This window comes from Miniopterus natalensis, chromosome 1 (genome assembly GCF_054644295.1).
Source record: "Miniopterus natalensis isolate mMinNat1 chromosome 1, mMinNat1.hap1, whole genome shotgun sequence".
NCBI lineage: Eukaryota > Metazoa > Chordata > Mammalia > Chiroptera > Miniopteridae > Miniopterus > Miniopterus natalensis.
In genome coordinates this window covers 146,422,830-146,435,305 of record NC_142081.1, presented here as the reverse complement: position 1 = coordinate 146,435,305, position 12,476 = coordinate 146,422,830, and the positions used below count along the sequence as shown (strand labels likewise).

The window sequence follows — 12,476 nt, the reverse complement described above, 5'->3', positions numbered from 1 at the left end:
TGAATACTAATACTTTCCAAGTTAAATCGTGTTTTCATCTTCTAAAATATATACTTTAAATTAAACTTTTATTTTAAAATCATTGTAGATTTACATTCAATTGTAAGAAATAATACAGAGATATCCCATGTATTCTTTTTGCAGTGATCCTAATGGCTGTTACATTTTTCAGTTCTAAAATTTCCATTTATGTCTTCTCTATGTCTTCCATTTCTTTACTGAGACTTTTAACTTTTCCATTTGCTCTTTACTCAGTCTGCTGATGTTGGTTAGGGTTGGGGAGACAGTGTATCTAGCAAAGTTTAGGCAGGAAAGATGTGGGTCATACTCATAAAACGTGGTTGAAAAGAGTTTCATAAAGGACATTTACAGTTGTGTGGACACAGTTATGGGAGACCAAGAAAGAAGGTGGAACAACAACAGCTGGTGACTTCTGCTGCTTCTAGGACCGACCATGACAATATTTGCAGCTACAGGAGGTACTGTGCAGTGGGGGCTGTGACTCACAGTAAGGAAACCAGCCGCTGGCACCCACAGGCTAACAGAGGGTGCCATACATTTCAATATAATAGCAGTTCTGGTTTCACACCCACCAATCTCCCATTGGGATTTTTACTGGACAAATGTAACTGGAAAGCATAAGTGCAAGGAGTTTAACTAAGTTGAAGACTGGTGCACAGAGTAGGAAAAAGAAGAATGGAAAGTGAGACTCTAGGGCCAAGTGCAAACTATTCAACCCAGAGAGGAGTCCATGTGGGCAGGAGGACACCAAATGAAGCCCAGATGAACTAAGTGAGAAGGCTGACCTGTCTAGAGAACAATGCGAAGAAGACAGCAACTGGACATAATACAAGATCGTAGAGAGCTGTGAAGGTGGTTATCGACAGTCTCAACTAAGGCCGATGATGAAATTTAAGTAATTCACAGGCTATTAAATGGTTAACACACTTAAGGAGTAAAAGTGACATGGTAAAGCTTAACATATTCAGTACTCAGTTATATTTTTACAACAAAATATTTTTCACAAGAGGCAATGGAATGAAATATAAATTTAATTAACATAGCAAAACATGATAATGCCATTGAAAAGGTATTTAATAAAAATAGAAAAATAGAGCAAGGGTTGGAAAGACTGATTGGACATTTTATAAAGATGAATCTGTTCTGGGGAAGATAAAATTTAGATTGAAATGCTGAGTGTGTGCCATTTTATTTCGAGGATTTTTGTGACTGTGACATTCTCTGTATTTACATAAACAAGCTGTATTGGAAGTAAAATGTCTCTACCAGAAATCTGCGTTCCAATGGGAGACAATAACCACCTAATCACTACCCTCCTTCTTTCCAATATAGTTATCGTCATCAGAACCACATCTTAACAGGGAAAAAACACCCAATAACCTCTTAGCAGGTGCAGCATAGCCATACCTCAAATGACTTTCTGCAGATAAAAAACAAGCAGTTTTTGCTTGCATAACTGAACATCTCTGCCTGAGTTATATTCCTATAGATGTTATCCGGGGAATAGAAACAAAATTGTTCATTCACTAGCAGCCTTCAAGAAGCACTGTGATCTGGGGCAGTCAAGAGCTAGCAGTAAAAGAAAGAGGCATTCACAATTCCAGAAGAAAATATGGTGTGGAAAATACATAAAATGGTTGTTTTGTCTCAAGACTGCCTGAATTATTATCAGGCTCTGCTAGATGTTCTAATTCCCCTGTCTCAGAGGACTGCAAGTAGGTATATATACTGACTTATATATGTAGATTATACTGTCAAAGGCCAGCTTTTACCAACAGCCTTTGCATTAAGCTCTCTACACTTTTTAGGCTGGCTCTATTTGTAGCCAAGAGCATCTACTAAATTATAAAATCCTTGAGACCAGTGACTGTTTCTTATTCACTTTTATTCCCATCTTGAATCTCGTGCATAAGCAATATCATAAATAGTTTTGATATTAAAGATCCTTTATATCCAAGCTGTATTTACAACTCAAAGCTGCTTAAGGATAGGGATTTATTATAAAATCGCAATATCTAGTATTTTACTTAAGATAGCTTACATGCATTTCCAGTGAAGTGTAGAAATCAGAATACACTGCACATATGCTTTCCCTCTCCCTGCAGCTGCTGACTGTGACAGATAATGAAACTGGAGCTTGAAACTTTTCTATTGAGTCCAAAGTCAGCATCATAGTCTTTTTCAGGGTAATCCTCCAGGTAAGCACTCCCAATAAATCAGAGTTGGTAAGCAACATGGAATCTATTTGTCCTGGGTTCAGAGGCATGTATCATGTAGTGAAAACACATATGCACACTTCCATCAATATACTCTTTACTCTCACTAACTACATGCTAACTAAACTTTATAACATATTGTAACTAACTAAACTATATACTATAACTGAACTGTAATTAAACTACTCAGATACTATACTCCCGTAAACCGGTATGAGAGCTAATTTTATATATCAGCTTGACTGGGTCAGGGATGCCTAGATATGTGGTCAATAACTCATTATTTCTGGGTGTACTTGTTAGGTGTTTCTAGATGAGATATGCGTTTGAACCAGGGAAGTCAGTAAAGTGGATTGCTCTCCCCATTGTGGGTGGCATCATTGAATCTGAGGGCCTGAGTAGAACAAAAAGCTGAGGAAGGAGGAATTTGTCTCCTTTATCTGCCTCATTGCTTGAGCTGGGACATCTTACCTCATTTTCTCCTTCCCTTGGACTGAGATTTACATCAGTGGTTGCCCTGGTTTTCAAGTCTTGGGACTTGAACTGAATTAAACCACTGATTTTCCTGGGCTTCCTGCTTGCAGACAGAAGATCATGGGACTTTTCACCTCTGTAATCACATGAGCCAATTCTTCATAATAAATCTCCTTTTATATCTTATTGGTCTGTTTCTCTGCAGAATTCTGACTAAGGCACAAGACAAAAGGAATGCACATATATTCTGTTGTTACCATACTGTGCTTTTGGAAATTAATACTGCATCTTGGGTTCTGATTCAGCTGTAATTGTTCATTTATTATATGAAGCCACTGTGCTTTATTTACATGTCTAATTTCTATTTACTAAAACCTCCTGGCTTGGGGAGACACACTTATCCTTGCAACAAATATTTATAGAGTGCCTAGTATGGGTTAGTCCTTATTTTAGGGAATGTAGTTGTCCAAAAGTTCTGGAGAAAGAAGATATAAATTACAAATTGCAGCTAGCCAGCTTGAGTTCTGTTACCATTCTTTGCAAGTATGTATCTATGCTTATAGTGTTGTGAATATTAACAAGCAATGATAACTCTGCTATTACTATTTTGTATTAATTTATAGGAAATTTGCTCAATGAAATGAACAAATGGAATGAATGACTCATGAATGAACATGTTGAGTTTCAAGATAATATGTTACTATTTTAACTGATGAGTCATTGACTTACTTTTCTTTAAATTATAGTATTAAAATGGGTGTGATGACTTAGAAGCCACATTGGCACTGAATTCAATGGAGTTCAATTGAAGCAACAATCACAAGTTGTGAAAAGCTTAAGCCAGGCAGGTACTCATCATGATTCTCATTGACTTATACTGTTTGGAGATGCATCATAGCCAACAGTGAAAAATAAGTTCAGGATAGATTCTGGCCTTAGAAAGAGAGGACTAGTGGCAGCTTTTGACAAGGACAGGGCTCCAGCTGAGCAATCTGAAATTCAAGTATTGGCTCCAGAGGCAATGGGCAATGAGTGCTCTGAACAAGAACTGAAGGAAGTCACACCTATGTAGCATAGTAGACAGACAAAACTGTGATTTTCTGTGTCCAAAGTGCCCACTCAGGCTCTGTAGCAGATAAAAAGCAATAGGATGATTTCCAGCCTCCATTCATTTGTAGGATTTCTTCTCCCATTGCTTTCCTTGCCCTATGTGATAGCTCAGGTAGTCTAAATCAAGAGGTGCAAGACCTAAGCTCCACTGAAGAAAACAGGGAATAATAAGACTTTTCAGACATGTCACTAGAGAAATACAAAGGAAGATATTTTATCTATATTCTAAATACATTTTCAACTTTTTCTGCTCTTTAGAACTCTTCATTGGTTCTCAATTTTTTCCCACAACAATATTAAAGCAACATTCCCTTCTATGCTATGCATATTTAAACAGAATATTTTGTTTCACTTTGTGATTTCATTTCAATACATTGTTCAATTTCTGTCTAGTCTATTTTTCTTCAAGTTATTTTCATATCTCAGCATGACTAAGAGTAACCTACAATATACTCAACAGAATATTTTATTTCTCATTTCAATACCCTTAAAAGATGTATTTTATTGACCCTTACTTCTATCATTTTAGACTCCAGTAAGATATAAAAATGGTTAATCCAATATTAATGTATATTCATAACTTTTGCTCCAAGCTGTGAGATCTGTTGACTTCAATGTATGAACTTTGAAGGAAGCTGCAATCAATGAATGTTTCATTCTGTGTTCTGCTTGGTTCACTCTTTGTTCTCAATAGAGCTTTATGGGTATTATGAGAATTACAATAATTAACTGTGCGGCTATTTTATATTTTATTAAACACTATCTCTCTCCCCCAGAAATAGATCGTCTAAGAAGAAAGATAAAGTTCATGTGCAAATAACTATGACAGAAGGTAAAATAAGATAAGTACCTCATAAGGTGCATAAACAGCCTGTTATACAAGTTTAGAAAAAGGAAGAGACCTGATTGAAATGGAAGAGCTTTATCGAATAGGTTACATTTTCTTTAGCTCTCACAACACAAAGACTATTTTTAAAATACATGTATTTAGACATTTTTTAGTTCTTGAGTTTTAAGAGGCAGCGTTGTCATATTTTTAGCTGCTGTTACCAAAAAGCTCATTAATGTATTTAAAAACAAAAACAAAAAATTGTATAACCTAGGAAGAAACAGTAAGTGCTCAAGGGCACCCTCCCCAAAATAGTACAAACAATAAGTTTTCTGAAAAATTATAAAACACCTCAAGTTTCTAAAACATATGAGTCAGTGGCACTTGTGGAGTGTTTTGATCTGCTACTTCTTGGGCATTAGGCCTCCTAAACATATCACCTTATCTTGTTAACAAAATTCTGATGTTTTAAAAGCCTTACATCACTCCTACTGAGAGCCACTGAGAGCATTTGCCTCAAACTTTCAGAGTAGAATTTCAGTAACAGTCTTTAATCTCTCGATACATTTTGCAGAATAAATGAAAGTTTTATCATGATCTGTAATGCAAATCTAGTACTAAATTCCACAACTTAGAATCACTGTAAATGCATCCTTTGGATTAAGTTAAAGCATTGGTCAAATCCCTTACTACACAGTAACTTGTTGGTAACCGCTCCCATGCATTTTTAGGTAGATCTTCCTAATCACTGTACTTTCTCTCCCTCCCTGCCAATATAATATTTTTTCTCTCACTTCCTGTCCTTTCTGGCTTTTTTTTTTCTCCTAAAACTCACAGAAGAAGATTTTTATATTTCTTTCTTTTTCCTCTCCAGTCTTTTCCTGTGCTTTTTCTCCTACCACTACAAACCAGTCCTTTATCTTCTGCCTTCTGCTCATTCAGTAGTCGCCCCCCCAGCTGACAGCTTATATGCATGGCTGCCCTTCTCAGCCTGAAAATACCAGGTGGAAGGATGAGCTAGCTATAACCATGAGCAGGTTTCCTTTTATCCCCGCTTTCTTGTTTTACCTGCGCAATTTGTCCATGTCGTTCAGATAAAATACTCTTCCTTTTTTATGTGCTCTGCTTTGCGAATTAGCTGCCTAATTTTCCAAATTCCTATTCTCTCCATCCTTTGGAGATGGTCTTTTCCAACTTGTACCATTCTCACAAAAATCAGTAAATTTTTATTTAATCTTTATAACTAGCCTTGTACATGAGGTGTAACTGATTCCATTCTAGAACTAGTAAATTGAAGCTCAGAGAAGTTGAAACTTCTAAAGGTGTCTGAAAATAGTAACAGGGCTAACGCTAGAGCCCAGATCCAACTCTGCCATCCAGCACTCCTTCCGTTACCAACTACTAGCTTATCTGAAAATGAACAAATAAAAAACATAGATTCTACATGGTCTTTGTACTTACAGTTTCCACTGAGGCAAATATGATTTCTTAGGAAAGAAATAAAACTGAAAATTTCTTTTCATAAAGACAATTACAACTAGCTGAAGTAAAAATTTAAAGAAAATATGAGAGTAGCGGCATAGAGAGTTCAACAAACTCTTTAGAGCCTGTGCGGGTGAAGAATTTGAGCTACAGGAGAAATTTTATCTTCTTTCTTAAAGGACCTTGACCTTTCTCCAAATGATAACATAGCCCTTTAAAGTCCTTTAAGTGAATAATCTCCATTGCTTTGTATTCAATGCAAACTAACATGTTATTTTAACCACAGTGCCAAATTCACTGTGAAAGAACTGGCTGGGGCATTAGTCAATTATTAAGATGCCTGGACATACCTCTTGAAGTTTTTATTTAATATGTTTAGGGTACGGTCCAGAAACTTGTATTTTTTAATGCTTTCTGCATGATACTGATATGCAGCTCACAAGGGAACAATTAATTCACACTATGTGTATTGTCAAAGAATCGGTAAAACTGTGGCTTTTGAAAGAGGCACATTTATTGAACTTCTATATAACAACCATTTCTTGTTTTCCTGTAGACTATTTTTATCACTTTTTAAAACTGCTTTTTTTCTTCTTATTTTTCAGAAAAGCATATTAGAAGGAGAGGAAAGTGTTAAAAATGAGCATTAAGGTTATCTATTCACTTATCCAATCCATAGTAGATATTCATTTGGCATCAATTACAGGAGTGAGGAGTGGGAAAGAATTAAAATCTAATGAAAGTTAATCAAAGAGAAGAACTTCCTTCAGGCTGGCCATGCATGTCTGTGGTTTGTCTGTCATTTATAATGCTGCAGCCTCTGGTTCATAGTCAGGCTGTAATTCTGCCAGTTAATGTATCCAATTAAACCCCACTAATGAGCTAATCAACAGTGTAAAATCTGTGTAAAATCACCGAGGGTGTATGATGAATGGAAAATGCACTGAACTCTCCCAATATAAAAAGCGCTTTATTACACTTGTTAAAGTGGCACTGTCTTATCCCTCTCTAAAGGGTAATTTATCACCAGGGTCCATAACAGTGCCATGCCCTGATAAGGCAGAGGTGGCAATAAACCCATCAGAAAATGATTACTCAGGAATGTGTAACAATTACAATGTCTCCGTGCATCAGAGCCATAGACTGGAGCTTAAATGTGCTTTTCTGTTGATTCAGGGTTCAAATAAAGAACCAGCTATAAACTTGAAAGTGATCCATAACTTGCGAATGGATGGTATTTTTATACATGTGCATATTCATTTATAATCCTCCAAACCAAGTATTTCTGATATCACAGGTTTCCACGGTAAGGGAGGACAGTGGTTCTTTCTGTGGAGCCCTTATCACGACGGTGGGCCAGCACCAAGTTGGCTGCCCTGTAGAAACTATGAATTTCCTCTTAAAATCAGTCATCTCTAATGGAAAGATTTTTATCAGCAAATTCATAGTCCTTTGTTCTTGCTAGTATTCCAAGATAACAGTGTAGAAAGGATCCTTCTCATCGGGAAACTAAGGCTTTCCTTCTGGGCAGGATCCAGAGCCTTCCTCCTCAGGATATGGATCCCAAAGAAAATCCCAGTATTTGCTCTCTCTAATACTTTCCCTTTATGAGGTCGTCCCCAGGGTGTTTTGCATGTTTAAAATCAGTTGGAGGTCATGGATAGAGTTCTAGGGAGGAAAAAAAACCTGACAATCCTTATGCATTTCTGGATAGTTCTCTACACTATTTGCTACTTCTGCTGATCTATTTCCTTGTCATTATTTTCATATTTCTAGATATCATCCCTTTTCACTCAGTTGCGGTCTTTGAAACAGAAAAATTTCCTACTTTCCCACCTGAAAATACCTCTGCATTTTGTTACTCCCGCCGTCTTCCCTTCAACAGAGACATGACCCTCCCGCCTTCTTTCCAGTGTTAACTGGCCCCTGTGTTGGCATTTCGAGGTTTGCTCCATCCTTTCTTTATGTGTTTGCTTTCCAATCTGTCCCTTTCCCCTGCACTCGATCTTCAGCAAAAAAAAAATATGCTTGGCATCTCTGCTATGTAAGATCTTTCTCATCCATCAGAGTCTCCCTTCTAGTTACCATTTTTCATCTTACCTTTCACTTAAAATGTACTACTCCCTTAAGGATTGCCTTTGTCAACGCACACGCAGTGACTGAACTCCATCATCTTATTCTCTATCTTTCCTCTACTGATTAAACTGAAATTGCTTTCTCAAAGTTTCCTACTGTATTCTCAAATATCAAATCCAGTGGTTTTGTGACAGTGATCATCATAGTTAATCTCTCTGAGAAAATCTGACACCCTTGACTACAAGTGCTTCCCTAAAGTTTGTAGTCCACCGTTACTTTTTATGTCACTGCATTGTTGTTTTTCTTTATGTCACTGATTACTTGAAGTTGTTTTTTGTGGACTTTAGTCATCTGTTCTTTACATGTATGTATTCTATAGTATTGTTATATATATATATATAATTTATATATTTTTAAAATAGTCCTACAAACTGAGCAATCTCTATCTTGCCTAATAATTTGACTATGTCTTCTATGTTTCTAACTATTAGACTGCAGTTCTCAACTCATTTGTAATTCCAGGTCTGAATTTCTAAAATCCATTGATTTTTTTATATCTCAAACTTAATATTTGCAAAATTTAGCTGAGTATGTTTTTCTACTCAGTCCAATAGCACTCTTTTCACAGAATTCTATTTTAATGAACTTGGAGTAAAGAAGAATTTATTAGAGAGATACTAGAGTATAAATGGACAAACCATAGTCAGGACCCTGTATATTTTTCTTCCCTGCTTTTTACTAGATGCTGGTTTTATTTATTTATATATTTTTATGTTTTTATTTTTAAATATCTTTATTGATTTCAGAGATAGGAAGGGAGAGGGGGAGAGAGATAGAAACATTAATAATGAGAGAGTCATTGATCGGCTGCCTCCTGCGCACCCCCTACTGGGGATCGAGCCCACAACCCAGGCATGTGCCCTGACTGGGAATCGAACTGGGATCTCCTGGATCACAGGTCAATGCTCAAACGCTGAGCCATGCAGGCGGGGCAGTGCTGGTTTTATTAAGCCCAATAAAAACACACTCCCTGCACAGGATAAGGGAGGTGGTTATGAACAGCTCCTGTTTTCATACTTGAAGCTTCCAGTTCTGAAGCTTTGGCTGCATCTTCTTCCCTACTCCAGTTTGCAACATCCTGGGAATTTCATCTGATCAGCTCACTGTGGGCCAGTTGACTGACACCTGCCCATTTAAGCTCACATGAGTGGAGGGAGGTTAACCTCAGAGGTGGTGAGATCAGGCTGAATCAGGCATCCACTCTAATTATTACCCATTACTACCTACTTTCTGAGTTTTCTGTCCAAACAATGGCATCCACCAAATCACACAAGCTAAATACCACAGCATCATCTTTCCCACTTTCCTTCCCTCTAAAGCCAATCGCCATCCCTACTCTCAACACTGTCTCACTAGTATTTCCATTTCTCTCCTTCTCCAACGCTGCTGTTCTAGTTCAGACTCAGCATCATAACTCTCTGAGAACATTCCGACATTGGTCTCTGACTTGAATCTCTAGCATCTGAATGTATTCTTCTGAGTCTAGCCAAAGACAATGATTATCACCCTCAGCCTACATGCAGGCTAATTTCTCCCTCCCTTCCATTCGAAGTCACAATTCTTTGCTATCCTTTAGGATAATTGGATATAACACAACTTTATAATAAATTTTTTTAACATTTTATCAATTATGTCTTCAGTTCCTGATATTCTCTTCTCTCTAGGAGTTAGAGGGGTATCATCCCCACCAAACCATCAAGTCATTCTTTTCTAATCCAAAGATATCCATCTTGCTAAATTCAGTATCAGTTACCTGCCTACTTTTTACTTAAACCTTAGCAGCATTTGATACAGATGATCAATTCCTAACCTTGAGTTACTTTCTTCATGACTTTTTAGTTTCCATATGCTCCTGACTTGCTTCCCACCGCACAGATGTCTTCATTTCATTGTTCATCACTAGCTCTAGTTCCTCTCCCAAACTCCAAATATTGGCATAGTTCAGGGTGCAGGTCTCATTTTATTTCCTTATATAAACTTTCTCTCTGGGGACCTGTACAGCTTTTCCTGCCCTCTGTGCATATAAACTCATCTCCAATTAAATTCACATAGACCAACCCTCTGGTGTATTCATAATTTCTTTAATGCTTTGTATTTCTGTAACACTCCCTGTGCTCTCACACAGCTGACAGTGATCAAGGGTTTCCCCATTCTCTGCCTCTGATACCACTATTATCCTTAAGACCCAATTCAATGACACCTCTCCTATGAAACCTTCCCCTATTACCCTTCCCAACTTAGCTGGAATAAATTGTTTAGGTTTTCCCTCTGTGTGTGTGTTGTTTATACCTCTTTCTAATACTTATTTAATCCTGTATTTTCTTATAATTTGCTATTAAAAATTCGGCTCTCTCTCCTAGACTGCACTTCCATGAAAGAATGTTGTGATCTATTCCAGCCACCATCAAGGTATCTTGTAGGTAAACTGTCTATAAATGCATAACTCAGTTCCATCAGACAACCTGGACTTTGAATCCAAACCTACCTCAGTCTATAGGAATTTCTCTTCTCTAGAAGTTTTGCCAGTCTTTCCAAACTCCAGTTTGCTTCCCAGAACTGGTTTAATTCAATTCTTATTTTCAATCACTTATAAGGTAGCAGGCAAAGAATTTAAAATAGTATACCAATTCACTCTATTTCACTTAATTTTAATTTTTGTTACTGACTTATTCAAATTTTAAAATTTCATATATTTAATTTTAATTTAAAAATATAGTTGACATACAATATTATGTTAGTTTCATGTGTACAACATAATGACTTGAGATTTATAAACCTTACAAAGTGATCACTACAATAAGTGCAGTAACCATCTATCACTGTACAAGTAATAATAATATTAATGACTCTATTCCCTAGGCTATGCCTTACATCACCATGGTTTATTTTGTACCCTTAAATCCCCTTCACTGTTTTGCCCACTTCCCCACCCCTCTCCCCTCTGGCAAACACCGGCCTTTTTTCTGTATCTATGAGTCTGTTTCTGTTTTTTTGTTTGTTCATTTGTTACGTAGATTCCACATGCAAGTGAAATCATACAGCATTTGCCTTTCTTTGTCTGACTTATTTCACTTATCATATGCCCTATAGGTTCACCTATGTTGTCGCAATGGCCAGATTTCATTATTTAATAACTGTTGTCAAGGATGTAGAGGAAAGAGATCCCTCCGGCACTATTAGAGGGATTGCAAACTGGTAGAGCCCCTGTGAAAAACACTATGAAACTTTACTCAAAAAAGTAAAGATAGAACTGCCATACCAACCCAGCAATTCCACTTCTGGATATTTATCCAAAGAATATAAAAACACTAATTCGAAAAGATATATGTGCCCCTGCCTTTGTATCTCCCTGGCCATCTTGGCAGCTGTTCTCAGTTAGAGGCCGTTCTTCACCTAAGATGGGAAGATAGTGGCCACAAAAAAGACAAAAAAGTTGCTGGAGTGGATCAAGTCTAGGTTCCAACTTGTTATGAAAAGTGGAAAGTACCTGCTGGCCTACAAGCAAACTCTGAAAATGATCAGACAAGGCAATGTAAAACTTGTCATCCTTGCCAAAAGCTGTCCAGTCTTGAAATCTGAGAGTACTATGCCATGTTGGCCAAAGCTGATGGTCATCACTACGGTGGCAATAATATTGTATCGGACAAAGAGTGTTGAAAAATACTACAGAGTGTGCACACTGCTTATTATTGATCCAGGTAATTCTGATATCATTAGAAGCATGCTGGAACAGTCTGGGGAAAAGTAAATCAGGCAAAAATTTCCTTTAATAAAACTAGCCAGAGCTTCTTTTAAAAAAATTATGTGTGTGTGTGTGTGTGTGTGTGTACTCTATGTCCTTTGCAGCGTTATTTACAATAGCCAATACATGGAAGCAAGCTAGGTGTCCATCAAAAGAAGAGTGGATGGATAAAATGTGTTTTATATATATATGGAATTCCATATATATTCAATGGAATATTACTCAGACATAATTCTACTTTTATTTAATTATCTTTAGCCTTATCCAAATAAGAAAAAAATAATTAAAGATGTTAACTTCCCTAACAGGTTAATGAGAGAAAATGTTAGAAAATATTTGAACCCATTTAATTCCAAAATTTAGACTTTGAGACTCATCCCTTCTCTTCATCAGTCACCTACGTCCCTTTTCCCTCTCCTTCTTGCTCCTGCAGAGTGCTCCATACCCAGTAGGAGCTCAGTAAATA

General features: G+C 37.0%; 1 pseudogene; it reads left to right on the top strand.

Annotated features, from left to right (window-relative positions):
- The first annotated feature begins 454 nt into the window (after positions 1–454).
- Positions 455–12,016, top strand: LOC107532045 (large ribosomal subunit protein eL30 pseudogene; annotated as a pseudogene).
- The last annotated feature ends 460 nt before the right edge of the window (positions 12,017–12,476 follow it).